The sequence below is a fragment of the Grampus griseus genome, assembly GCF_964374135.1.
Source record: "Grampus griseus genome assembly, chromosome: 5".
In the NCBI taxonomy this organism is placed as follows: domain Eukaryota; kingdom Metazoa; phylum Chordata; class Mammalia; order Artiodactyla; family Delphinidae; genus Grampus; species Grampus griseus.
In genome coordinates, this window is record NC_138998.1 from 64,736,666 (window position 1) to 64,748,885 (window position 12,220).

The following is a 12,220-nucleotide window of genomic DNA, read 5'->3' on the forward strand; positions in this document are numbered from 1 at the left end:
CCACGCAGTGAAAAAGATTCATAACGTCTTAGTATTATGAACTTACACTTTCCTGAAAAGGTCTAGAGGACCTACGAGTTTATGGATCACACACTGAGAGTCACTGATCTAATCCAGTCTTTGCATTTTATGACAGAGGGGATCTGGAAAAGACCAACCCAAGACAGCCCCACCCGTTAGTGGTAGAACAGGGACAAGAACTCAGTTGTTAGTGCATTCCTCTTTCTTTTTTTCTTTTATTTTCCTGTTTCAGTTTCAGAAATTTCAAGGTAGATGTTCGTGACGTTCTTTTGTGAATATGGTGATGCCAAAGCATATAATTATTGAACATATTTAGGAAGATTTCTATATTTTTTGCATATTAAACCCTTTGCATATTTTCCCTTCTCTGTACTCACCACTTCACCACTGCTCTCTCTTCTGCTTTTCAATATTTCAGTAGTTACCACTGCTGCCTCTTTAAACAGCATGCTTTGTCTTTGCTGAGTGGAGAGAAGGTGAGGGAGCAGTTGACTGCTTATTCATTTTCTGGTTTAGAATTCCAGCTTTGTGGGGAGAAAAGAATCAGTGAGTTTGGGCTGAAGCAACGACTTCCTTCTTCACCTAGATTAGTTAAAAGTCACAGGAAAGGAAATTGTACACACAACCATTATCCTTCATATCACGACAAGTCATCTCACCGGCCAGCCACCCTCGACCTTCAATTCTCTATTAAAGCTTGTTTTCTCTCTCCCCCTCTCTCCCTCTCTTCCTCTCTCCCTCTCTCCCTCTCTCTCCCCCTCTTTCCCTCTCTCTCTCTTTCCTTCTCCACTTCCCTGAAGGAGGGAGGTTGTCCAATAAAAATTACTCTTAATTTTGCTTTTGCTTATGTTAATGTTTCATGTGATGTCTTCTTCAATAAAAATTGGTCAGATTTTGAAATTGTAATGAAGGATGCTGAGAGAGGCAGTAGAACCAGACCTAGGCATTGCATTTTCTCTTTAATACCTTCCTCCTGTTTTAGAGTAGTTTTGAGGGAGGTTGGGGGTTGAAAGCAGTTGCAGTGTATGAAAATGAGTATGTCTGGCAAGCCGTAAAAGTAGGTTTGCAGACCCTCAAATGTATTGTTCTCTCATTTTCAAATAAGTTGGATGTTCTTTTGCAAGATGTCATTTTTTCCTATTTCTCATCCAACAATGATTGCTTTCCCTTACCTGTGAACTTTGTGAGCTAAACTTTGTTTTCTAACTTTGTGATTCTTCCCCCATGTCTGTTTTCATTACCCCAAAATGTGATCAGATTTGGCCTTTGGTCACCCCTGTGAATCAACTCTTCCCTAAACCTAGGCCTTTGGTAACTTCCTTTTCTTTCCACAAAACTGATGTTTCCGGTCCTTAGTTACTTGCAAACCATTAAGTCTTTTTTCTTTCTTTTTTAGACTTGTAGCTATGGTTTTTCCCAGCCATTTATTAGGCTCAGAAATTGCCTAGCAATAGTTCTAACTCTTCACAGTGTTTTCCGCTGTCTTGTCAGAACTTCTGGAGCTTGGGTCTGTCCTATGCTTGGTGTATCCTAGGAGCTCCATGGGTGTGTTGAGTGGATGTTATTTTTATCTCTTCTTCAAAGGACATTCTTCAGATTTTTTTATTTTTTATTTTTTTTTTTGCGGTACGCGGGCCTCTCACTGTTGTGGCCTCTCCCGTTGTGGAGCACAGGCTCAGTGGCCATGGCTCACGGGCCTAGCCACTCCGCAGCATGTGGGAACTTCCCGGACCGGGGCACGAACCCGTGTCCCCTGCATCGGCAGGTGGACTCTCAACCACTGCACCACCAGGGAAGCCCTGAGCTGTTGTTTATGTCTCAGTATTGGCCAGCTAAATCTCTGAAACACAGAGCTGCACTGGCCCCCCTTCTCATGTCGAGTCCCTCCCACCAAATGTCATGCATTCCTTTCCTGGCAGATGGCCACTTAGCCTCTACTTGAACACTTGTAATTCTTTGGGGGCAATTGGTTCTGCTGCTGGACAGTTTCATGTTTCATGTTCTCCTTTGCATTGCTCTGAAACTGGATTTTCTATCATTTCAACCCTAATAGTTCCAGCATTGTAGATTATTCAGGAGTATAATATGACTTATACAGGACACATCCTCAGATACCTCAAGATAGCTTTGATTCCCCAACCATCTTCATTCCTCCTTCAGTCTTCTTCTTGCTACTTATGTCCCAGGATGCTCATATTCTTTACGCCTTCCCTATTTCATACCACTTTCTAGAGTTCCATCTTGCCATCCAACTCTAAATGCCCCTTTCAAACTGACTTCTTTTCTTTGTTATTATACTGAGAACAGTATGAGTTTGGAGGCCTAAAAGCTGGGATATGAATTTTAGTACCATAACTTACTAGGTGTGTGAACTTGATCAGATGACTTACTCTTTCTAAGCATTCCTTTACTCAGATGCAAGAGGGAAATATAATGACTTATAAGCATATTTTTAAGGATTAAAATATGTGAAGGGCTTAGCTCAGTTGTAGAAACATAGCATGTAATAGATATTACTTTTGACTTGATCAATTTTTTAAAAAATCTTTAATTTTTTTATTGAAGTAGAGTTGATTTACAATATCGTATTAGTTTCAGGTGTATAGCACAGTGATTCAGTTTTATATATATATATATATAGTTTTATATATTTATATATATATGTGTGTGTGTACACACACACACACACACACACACACACACACACACACACACACACACACATACCGTTCTGTCTTTGATTTTTTTTTCCCCCACATATGACCTGGTTTTTAGTATTCATTATTTCAAGAATCTCTCCTTCCTCTTTCCATTGTTCCTTGTTTGGATTTTATTTATACATATAATTTTAAAAGAAATTTTCATTATCTCTAGATTATTTTCCCTCTCTATTTTTAAATTTTATATCATTTAACATGGTTTTCTTGACAAGTATTGTTTTCCTCTGCATGAATTTTCTCAACTCCTGCCTACATTTCTGTTCATATGTTCAGCCTTTATTATTCTTCTTGTGAAGAACATTTCTTCACCCATCTACTGGGTTAATGATGGCTGGGCCACTGCAGGTTACTTAACTTTTCATTGAATCACTTACTTAGTAGCTTTTAGAATCATTTAGTTGAACAATATGCTTTTTAAATTAACTGTTCAGTTAATTTCAATTCAACCGACATTTACTAAGTACTTGTTATATGACATGTATTGATCTAAATGCTATAGGAATTACATAGAACACTTTTATCATTTGTTCATGCAGTCATTCAGTAAACATTTTCTTGAGTACCTGCTAAGGACCAGATTCTGGATTTGAGGTTTGGTTTCAAGAAATTGAATTGGACAAGATTTCTCCTTCAATACATAGAATCAAGGAAAAGTTATAATACAGTGTGGTAATTTTAGTGATCTAGATATGAAACTAGGCATTATGGTCATCTTTGGAGAGACTGCTTCACCAAACCCCTTTGGGTCAGGAAAAGCTTCATAGCAGGAGATACGCTTAAAGGCTGAGTAGGGGCTTAGAGTCCACTGGAAAGATAAGACCCATATACTAGGGGTTAGTTATGTTTGGTTATAAAGCCAACTTCTGAGTTCTATGTGTTATCATTGACTTCCCCACCCCTGCTGCCCAGAATTTCATACATGCAACATTTGCCTTTTTTCTGGTTAGTTTAGGGGCCTTAGAACTAGTGTTTGGGACCTAATTACTGCATGAATGCGTATTTCTGTATTCCAAAGTAGGAATAATAACATAAATACATAAAAATAATCTCATGATGGTAGGACACATTACAAAGTCTTTCCCCATCCATCATCTCATCTCACCTGTTCTTATAGAACAGGTTAGTGCCTGTGGGTTTCCTTAGCGAGTATCTTAAGCATTGTTACAGATAGATATTAGCACAAGAATTAGCACTGAATAATTATGTATGGAGGATTTACAAATAATTTTTTCTCTCTTTATGTCAAAGTGATCATACTGTATTGTCTGATTTTATTTAGATCGCAGACCAGCTCTGCCCATAACCAGGTATCTAAGGAAGAGTCCCTTCTCTACTCTGTGCCTCACGTTTGCCACTTGTCAAATAGGAATATTGCTACTATTGTAGCAATATTGTAATACTAACGGTAATACCAATTTCACCTCATTGGCTTGAGGTGAAGAATAAAATCATTAACCCATGTGAAAACACAATATATATAACTGATCACAGTTGAAAATACAAAATGTATCTTTTGAGTGACCAGATTGTTGGCTACTTTGTCAAGGTCAATTCAGCTTAATTAAATAATTTTCACTTGTTTCTTAAACTTTCTGAGGTAGCTTTGTCTTACTTTCTTCTGTTTACCCAATAGTGACTGCTGGCAAGTGCTATATGTTCAGTAAACACTTGTAGATTGCATTTTTTAAAGTACCGATCTTCTGAAGTCCAGTGCTGGAAATTTGTGAGCTACTTATATTTCTGCTTAGCATTCCTAAAGCCTCTGATTTAATTTCTAGATTATAAGTTCCATTGATAGAACCCTTATAAATATCACATGAAGAAGATGAGCATTACCTTTAGGCCATGCAATTTACTTTTTAAAAATATGATTAATTTCAACACAATCAGCCAGGATGTCAGAAGATCTCAGTGCCTTTGATAGATGCTGACAGGTGAGGAAATTAAAATCAGGGAGGGAAGCAATTAAGTACTGGCAAACATTACTTTAATGAGACAACCAAATTGTTCATAAGCCATGGAGTACGTTGTATTCTTGATAAATGTCTTAGGGTATCAGGTGAGCGTGCATTTAAAAATGTTCTTCATACGGGATTTGATGATGGGAATGAAGGACATTCCATGTCTGTCATCTAAAGCCTTTGGCCTAATCTCACATTTCAGTTGCTTTTGGGGTCAGACTTCCTAATAATCATGTTTAAGATTATGACATTGTTTAAGTTATAAGTAATCCTCTCACCACCACCTTTACCAATCCATAAAACTTAACAAAATGCACAAAGTCTAGACAAAATAATTCTTGGCCTTTTCACAGTGGTTTAGGGACAACCATGGTCAAGACTCATGGAAAGAGAAGTAGAAAAATGTATATTTAATACAACTTCTGATTTAAAAGACTTGGGAATTGTAGTGCTAAAACCAGAACCCAGGTCCTCAATCCCCATTCCAGTGTTCTTTTTAAGATAACCCCCCTTGTTCAGAAAGAAAATCTGGGACCACAAGACTGAAGACTTACTTGTTTATTGGCTTAGAGGAAGTTTTTACAAAGCTCTGTCAACTGCTCATTTGTACTATAGCACTTGTAAAGTATCAAGTATTAAGGGGCATCTATACATTGACCTTAATGATTCTCATGCCATTTGGTTGGAATTTTTGTTCCTAATGTCAGGATCATCATCTAGAGTTATGTTGCCTAAAAAATGTTCTGGGGTGCAGTGGTCAATCCAGAGGTTACCATGGTTTGTGAAAAACCTGTCGAAATAGGTCTCTCTGCTCTCTTCATTTCTCATGTCCTCCCATTCCTCTCTTCTTTTTTCCTTATTCTCCATCATTTTTCTTTCCTCCCTCCCTCCCTCCCTCCCTCCCTCCCTCCCTCCCTCCTTCCTTCCCTCCCTCCTTCCTTCCCTCCCTCCCTCCCTCCCTCCCTCCCTCTCTCCCTCTCTCTCTCTCTCTCTCTCTCTCTCTCTCTCTCTCTCTCTCTCTCTTCATTTGGCTCCATTGTTCTCTCCTATTTTCCCCCAAATACAGTAGAAATGATGAATTATTTTATACTAGTCCCAGCTAGGTTTGGTGAGTCTTGCTTTTGCACTGATTCGAATTAATAAGTTGAAATTTTGTAAGTTAGAGGTTGATCATCCTGATTTCTTTATTTTTGGTTGAAATTGCTTCTGGAGATGAGAACAGTTTTCTTGGGAGAGGATGGGTGATTTGATAGAGGATGCAGACCTGCCAGGTTCTGGGCCAGCAGTCATAAAATCTACAGAGGCAGCCAAAGATAACTGACTTTATTACCAAGACGCTAGAGTGGGATTTGTTATTTGTCCCAGATGTCTTTATGGGTCTAGTGGAGAACTCCACTGCATTGGGAAATACTCGAGTTACTGAGGACACGTGCCACTCAAACCGTGTGAGAAGAGGACGGTGAACTTCTTAGATAGAAGGTTTCAGCTTTTCTGCGGTGTGAGATGAAACTTAGTGATGGAGACCCCTTTACGAAAATTCAGTGGTACAGCCTTCTGTTGTTTCTGTGGCTTGTGTTTCAATAGCTTGCTCAAGGATGTCGCATCTCTGAAACTTCACTGGGGAGAGCTGAGAAAGTGTTCATGGTAACCCTGCATCGAACCGTCTTTTGCCTCAGCTTAGTAATGTGTCACCTTCTGGTTAGACCACAGATGTGAAGTCTCTCTCCTTTCACTTGCCAGTGAAGCAGGACTCAATACTAAATGTGCTTTGCTGCCTTGACAATGGACTTTTATTGGGTATATACTCATTTTACCTTTCCCTCCAAATAGAGCGCCCCCAAATGGAAGCCTACATCGTGTAGTAGAAGAGTCCTTACTTGTTTGGGGATCAAGATACAAGGTTAAACTTTTATCTGTTCCATGTTAACCACGTGATTTTTGAAGTTTGGTTTCCTGATTGGTGGAATTGGGGTAGTAAGGTTTCATTGGGGTTATGTCGAGGATGATTTGAGAAAACATGGTCATGAAATATTTTTCAAACGATAAAGCATAATGCTAAAGATGATTAATGTTTTGATATTGGTGGCATATGATAAGAGTTTCTTGCAGAGTATCCTATCAACCATGCTCTATTCATATCATCTGATTTGAGCCCTGTATGAAAATGGGATATATTCATAAAACTTCTCAGAGGTCTTTACTTCTCAGTAAATCTATCCTTATGTTAAAACAAATCCCCTTGTTCTTGCACTCCTGTTGGAAGCTCCATCTCTCTGAACCTAAAGCACGATACAGGCACAAACTTTAGAATGATCTGTGATAAACCTTCAGGCCATTCACCTAAAGCAGTTTTTTTTGCTTTTTGGGGTTGAGGGGACACGTGATTCTTAACTTTTGAGGTTTTGTCATTTGGAACAAAAGTTCTTTGTGCTGCTGTTAGGTGAGACCATGTTAAGATTGATCTAGATAAATATTGTGGTATTTTAAAACTAGGGTCACAAATCAAGCAAATACCCAACCCAGAGATATCCTCTAGCCTTGTGTGCTTAGAGCATCATTCTTTGATCATATAAGTGTGGGCTCATAGGAAGAAATGTTACCGTTTTTTATACCACCACTGTCCATGCCTATAAATATGAAATAACGTAGGAGAATCTTCCACAAAAAGTTTAACTCATCTTTGGCTATGAAGTAGGTATTATGTGCCACATTTACGTGTAAGGAAATTGACATTTGGGGCTTAAGTAACTTGCCTAAGACCATTGGTAAGAGGAAGACAGGTCTGACTGGCTCTAAATCCCATGTGTTTTTGCTACTTCTTCACATCAATCAAATAGCTGGTTTTATTTCATTATTCCCTCTTCCACTAAGTCTAGTGGATCTAGTCAGTGAGTTGTCTGTCCTTGTGTTTTCCCACCTAATATCCTAGGTATAAAGGAAAGACCACTGGACGAACAGGCAGAGCTCAGAGAGTTCAGACTCTCACTCTGCCATGTACTGTACTATGTAGTCTTGGACAATTTGCCTACTTTTTCTGAACTTCAGTTTTCACATCTGTAAAATCAAGACAGTAATACCCATTTCCCATGACATTTGTGAAGTTAATCGAGAGATGTTAGTTCCCTTCTCATCCTCCTTTTCACTCTGTGAGCTTCTGTTTCCTCACCTAAGAAGTGGGTAGAATAATCTCTTCCTGCTTCTTCACCAGGTTGTCATGGGGTGAAATGAGATAATGAATGTGAAAGTGTTTTGCAAACAAGAAACTGTGGTATAGATAGAAGAGTTTATGATTGTTAATGAATAAATAAGAGCTTGGAACCTAAGAGTAACCTTTACCTGTTTCATTTACAGACACTAGCATTGCAGTTTGCTGAACCTTGTGTCCACTGATCATTCCAAGAGCTAGCTGTCCAAGGTAAGAGAAGCTTGGCATCATCAAGTTTATGAAATGCTGGTAGGCATCTTAGCCAGTAAAGTTTAAGGTAGATTTCACTCCCAACAGAAGAAATAGTAAGGTATTTCATGAGGATCAAAACCTGAAAAATGGCCAAGACAGTGAACTTTGCCCGTTTTATGTCTTCTTGATTTGATTTCTCTTTCAATTCCTAGCTTTTTAAGGTTCAAATCAAAAGCACAGAAGTCTGGGCACCTTGGAAGTATTTAAGTGTCCACAGTATGCCATGTCCTAGGATGGCCTTTTTTTTTTTTTTTTTTTAATTAATTATTGGAGTATAGTTGCTTTACAATGTTGTGTTAGTTTCAGCTGTGCAGCAAGGTGAATCAGCTATACATATACATATATCCTCTCTTTTTTGGATTTCCTTCCCATTTAGGTCACCGCAGAGCATTGGGTAGAGTTCCCTGTGCTATACAGTAGGTTCTCATTAGTTATCTATTTTATATATAGTGTCAATAGTGTATATATGTCAATCCCAATCTTCCAATTGGGATTGGGATTGACATATGTACACTATTGATACTATGTATAATAGTATCATAGTCTTCCCTCCCTGCCCCCCCGCTCCCCCTTGGTATCCATATGTTTGTTCTCTACCTAGGATGTTCTTATCTAGTGCCTTCTTGTATCCCCAGTGAGTATATAGCAGGAGGGCTTTCTCTCCAGTTTCCTGGCTGTCGATTGAGTGCATTTTTCACTACACTATGCTACCAGTGTTACCTGGCTCTGAAGGGGCCAAACTTTACTCGTTGGGTCTGTCACTGCCTCTTAACTGCCCAAAACACATCTCAAAAGGACATAATCTAAGGCTACAACAAAAAAAATCTTAAGAATACAGGACATGAGTTAGAGTCTTTCAAAACCCAGGGCCTATAGTGTCTTCATTCCACTCTCCTGGGGAACCAGTGTGAAGGAGTTGGGACTTTGGCAGAAGAATACATTCTTCTTGAGTTTGTCAAGAAAACAGTGACCAGTTTAACAAAGACCCAGAATAGCCAAGGCAATCTTGAGAAAGAAAAACGGATCTGGAGGAATCAGGCTCCCTGACTTCAGACTATACTACAAAGCTACAGTAATCAAGACAGTATGGTACTGGCACAAAAACAAATATAGATCAATGGAACAGGGTAGAAAGCCCAAATATAAACCCATGCACATATGGTCACCTTATTTTTGATAAAAGAGACAAGAATATACAATGGAGAAAAGACAGCCTCTTCAATAAGTGGTGCTGGGAAAACTGGACAGCTACATGTAAAAGAATGAAATTAGAACACTCCCTAACACCATACACAAAAATAAACTCCAAATGGATTAAAGACCTAAATGTAAGGCCAGACACTATAAAACTCTTAGAGGAAAACATAGGCAGAACACTCTATTACATACATCACAGCAAGATCCTTTTTGACCCACCTCCTAGAGAAATGGAAATAAAAACAAAAATAAACAAATGGGACCTGCTGAAACTTAAAAGCTTTTGCACAGCAAAGGAAACCATAAACAAGCAAAAAGACAACTCTCAAAATGGGAGAAAATATTTGCAAATGAAACAACTGACAAAAGATTAATCTCCAAAATTTACAAGCAGCTCATGCAGCTCAATATTAGAAAAACAAACAACCCAATCCAAAAATAGGCAGAAGACCTAAAAAGGCATTTCTCCATAGAAGATATACAGATTGCCAACAAACACATGAAAGGATGCTCAAAATCACTAATTATTAGAGAAATCAAAACTACAGTGCGGTATCACCTCACACCAGTCAGAAAGGCCATCATCAAAAAATCTACAAACAATAAATGCTGGAGAGGGTATGAAGAAAAGGGGACCCTCTTGCACTGTTGGTGGGAATGTAGATTGATACAGCCACTATGGAGACCAGTATGGAGGTTCCTCAAAAAACTAAAAATAGAACTACCGTACAACCCAGCAATCCCATCACTGGGCATGTACCCTGAGAAAACCGTAATTCAAAAAGAGTCATGCACCACATTGTTCATTGCAGCTCTATTTACAATAGCCAGGACATGGAAGCAACCTAAATGTCCATTGACAGATGAATGGATAAAGAAGATGTGGCACATATATACAATGGAATATTACTCAGCCATAAAAAGAAACGAAATTGAGTTATTTGTAGTGAGGTGGATGGACCTAGAGTCTGTCATACAGAGTGAAGTAAGTCAGAAAGAGAAAAACAAATACTGTATGCTAACACATACATATGGAATCAAAAAAAACAAAAGGTTCTGAAAAACCTAAGTGCAGGACGGGAATAAAGATGTAGATGTAGAGAATGGACTTAAGGACACAGGGATGGGGAAGGGTAAGCTGGGACAAAGTGAGAGAGTGGCATGGACACATATACACTACCAAAGGTAAAATAGATAGCTAGTGGGAAGCAGCCTTATAGCACAGGGAGATCAGCTCGGTGCTTTGTGACCACCTAGAGGGGTGGGATAGGGTGGGTGGGAGGGAGATGCAAGAGGGAAGAGATATGGGGATATATGTATATGTATTGCTGATTCACTTTGTTATAAGGCAGAAACTAACACACCATTGTAAAGCAATTATACTCCAATAAATATGTTTAAAAAAAAAGAAAACGGAGACAAGTTTAAAAAAACAAATAAGGAAGCATAAAATTTATTTTATGTGTTTAAGGAAGCATAAAAAGTTTTAAAATTTGGAAAATGTGAGTTTTCCTCTGCAGATAACCATCTGATATCTGTACTTCCCAGCTAGCTCCTTTATGCTCTCTCTAATCTTCTAGAAGTCTTAGCCAAAAAGAGGTGAAGTAGTCACTATGGTGATCCTAACTGCAGGCCCTATAGAATAGCAACTTTGTGGAAGATTTGATATCAGCATTTCAAGTACTGTAAACATTTGTACTGATGAATATTTTGATTATCCCTTAGGTATGTTCTTTCCATGATCTTTTTTTTTTTTAATATTTATTTATTTATTTAGGCTGTGCCAGGTCTTAGTTGCGGTACGTGGGATCTCTTAGTTGCCGCATGCGGGCTTCTTAGTTGCGGCATGCATGTGGGATATAGTTCCCTGACCAGGGCTCGAACCTAAGCCCCCTGCGTTGGGAGTTTGGAGTCGTAGCCACTGAACCACCAGGGAAGTCCCTCTTTCCATGATCTTAAACATAATTTTTTTTTTTTTTTGCGGTACGCGGGCCTCTCACTGTGTGGCCTCTCCCGCTGCGGAGCACAGGCTCCGGACGCACAGACTCAGCGGCCGCGGCTCACGGGCCCAGCTGCCCCGCGGCACGTGGGATCCTCCCGGACTTGGGCACGAACCCGCGTCCCCTGCATCGGCAGGCAGACTCTCAACCACTGTGCCACCAGGGAAGCCCAAACATAATTTGAAAAAAAATTTTTATTGGAGTACAGTTGATTTACAATGTTGTGTTAGTTTCAGGTGTATAGCAAAGTGAATTAGTTATATATATACATACATCCACTCTTTTTTAGATTGTTTTACCATATAGGCCATTACAGAGTACTGAGTAGAGTTCCCTGCAGTAGGGAATTCCTATGCAGTAGGTCCTTATTAATTATCAATTTTATATATAGTAGTTTAAACATAATTTTAATTACACAGACCTTTGAAAGAATTGAGGTTTGTTGGTACTGACCCATATTTGCAGGAGTTAGCAATTTAGAAGTGAGTGGAAATTTTGGTGTTACATTAATACGGTTTTCAAAGCTGATATTCATCATACACATGGAATAAGAAGAGGTCATGTGCAAAGAAGGCTGGTGAGGGGGCACATAGGGACTGTGAAACTCTTCTGTGAGCAGATCAGACCTAGAAGCCACTTCTGTTGTTTAGGCTTTATGCTCGTTTCTACAAAAGAGAGGTTTACTAAAAAAAAAGTTGGTAGCCAAAAATACAGGAGTGACTCCTGCCCATCTTTTTGTCCCTCTCTAGTCCATAAAACACCTCTGCAAAAAAATCCTTTCCTATGTACTTCATGTATTTTCAGGGATAAACACATCAGAGAAGAATGTACTGTAGACATGTGATACCATAATTTCTGGTGGCT

The 12,220-nt window shown here is 39.0% G+C and overlaps 1 protein-coding gene across 1 annotated transcript in view; it reads left to right on the plus strand.

The window, feature by feature from the left end:
* The window catches only part of LPP (LIM domain containing preferred translocation partner in lipoma), a 565,263-nt gene that overhangs the window by 54,977 nt on the left and 498,066 nt on the right, over positions 1 to 12,220 (plus strand). The window contains exon 3 of the mRNA XM_082654321.1: positions 8,054 to 8,117. The gene's annotated coding sequence lies outside the window, so the exon portion shown is untranslated. The remainder of the gene's footprint in view (positions 1 to 8,053; positions 8,118 to 12,220) is intronic.